Raw genomic sequence first — 2177 nt, 5'->3', positions numbered from 1 at the left:
CTGGGAGTTAAATCTTAAATGATTAAGAAAATACTATTTAATATAAAATAATTTAATTAATTATTTTTAATTTAAATAGAATTATTAACTAATAAAAACTCTCATTATTTGAGGACTGCTGAAAGAGTAATTGAAAACGTCCTCACCAGCTGCTGAAGTGTAATTTATTATAAAAAAAATTATAATTTTATAATTATCAATGTTTTATAAATATATAAATTTAATAATTTATTATTTTATTAATTTTTATATTAAATTTTTTTAATAATTAAATATTAAATTTATCAAAATTAATTATTTTTTAATATTTTATGATTCTTTTAAATAATTTAATAATTTTATATTAAAAATTAATGGCTTTTTCCCAAGTAACTTACCGGAAACTGTAAAAACGACGCATCGCAATGGGGTCTCATGAGCTTCCACGAAATCCTCAATATTATCGCTTCTCAGGTCGAAGTTGCCCTTCAAAACTTGGCAAATTTGCGGGCGTGCCATTGTTGACGTGGAAGAATAAATCCTCGTAGGTTTCTGCTTCGTTGTCTCTAACAGCCTTATCGAAGGAAACGCCTCCTCAAGGGTACAGAAAGAGTGTTCGAATTTGTCTCGTTAATGCCTCCAAAACGGTTAGAACTTTAGCGAAATATTGGTGTTTATACAAAGATAATTGTTATTAGGATTGTTAATTACACGAATTTTGGCTTGATTTGCAGATCATTGAGGATGAACATACCGGATACATGGCAAAAGCATCAGGTAGATTCATTTATTTTTAGCTTAATTTGAATTGATGAGAAATGCAATGGGGTAATGTTTTGAAGAATTGAATTCGAAACTGTCTGATTAAAGGATTTGCTAGTTAATTTGACAGCATTTTTATGAGTTGTTCATGGCTTTATCAGAGGGTGAGAGGTTTGAGGGGTGGGTTTTATGATTGATGCTTGCTTAATGCAGTAATGCTCAGTGAATTGGTGCTGTTAACATTTTGTCACTGACCATTATAATTTTTGAGACTAGATGCCCTACACGAAAGTGTTCTGTTAATGTTAGAATAGAAAAGGTTTTATATTGCATTTGTTTCATGAATCATGAGTCTGTGTTTTACAGGGTGGTGCCGATGAATGGGAGGACCTTAGATTTGCAGCAATGAGAGAACTAAGGGAAGAAACAGGAGTTACTTCAGCCGAGTTTCTTGCAAAGGTGGGGTTGTTTTTTATGAATGTTGATTATCTTACTTGCACGCTTTAGGGGCATTTATGAATTGGAAGACGTGCTCTGCTGCATATATCACTAAACTCATTTACAGGGTGGTTTATTTGTTGCCTGATATGGTGCTTGTCTCCAGTTGTAGCCTGTCTACCTGTTACAAAACTTTGCTTATTATTAAAATTTATGTAATCCCTTTGCGATTTACCCTAAAGATAGTTCAGTAATTTCTCATGTTGAACTAATTGCTGAGGTAGAGCTGTTTTGTCCATACTGCTTCAAATCTGCTAGTTATTCAGGAGTTAGGAGGCATTTCTGTAGGCACTTTTCCTCTCATGTTCTGAACATTGCCCATATGCTTCTTCAATCAAAATCTTGTAAAATGTAGGTTCCTGATTAAGTTTACTGGGAAGGAAGGAGGAAGAGATCAACCTATTGGGAGATGGATATTCAAGGATTGGTCATGGATGTTACCAGAACGAGTGGTGGAGCTTGTGAGTAAACCTTACTGCATAAACATTAACTGGAATTCTTTCTTTGAATATTCATACCAAAGAGTTGTTCTGCACAGAAATGAAACTTATAACAAAGTGGATATTGGGTCTCCTTCAGCATGAAGTAGCCTGAAATGTTAATTAGAAATATCAATGAAGCGTGTTTCTTGGCATTAAAACCGTTACAAGTATTAGAGGCATGTACGGTTTTTGGAGTCTCGAATGAAATGAGGGATCATATTGAATTGATCAAAATAATATTAAATTGAAATTATTTTATTATTTTTATTTAATTTTGATTATCAGTTAGCAATTATTGTTATGCTCTTAAATAGATAGAAGGAAAAGAGAGTAATAAAATAAATAAGATAGCAAAATCATAACCATTCACTACATTTCTATAGCTTTTTTCACTTCATCTCTGTATATTCATATCACTTCCATCTTTATAATAATTTCCACTCCCTTTCCATGATA

The 2177-nt window shown here is 32.2% G+C and overlaps 1 long non-coding RNA gene across 1 annotated transcript; it reads left to right on the top strand.

Moving 5' to 3' along the window:
• The first annotated feature begins 361 nt into the window (after positions 1–361).
• LOC110634706 (uncharacterized) lies at positions 362–1993 on the top strand. The gene is made up of 4 exons (XR_009148976.1): positions 362–626; positions 714–756; positions 1108–1200; positions 1595–1993. It is a non-coding gene; the product is annotated as an uncharacterized LOC110634706 (long non-coding RNA).
• The last annotated feature ends 184 nt before the right edge of the window (positions 1994–2177 follow it).

This window comes from Hevea brasiliensis, chromosome 5 (assembly GCF_030052815.1).
Source record: "Hevea brasiliensis isolate MT/VB/25A 57/8 chromosome 5, ASM3005281v1, whole genome shotgun sequence".
Classification (NCBI taxonomy): Eukaryota; Viridiplantae; Streptophyta; class Magnoliopsida; order Malpighiales; family Euphorbiaceae; genus Hevea; species Hevea brasiliensis.
This window is presented reverse-complemented; position numbering and strand designations above follow the sequence as displayed.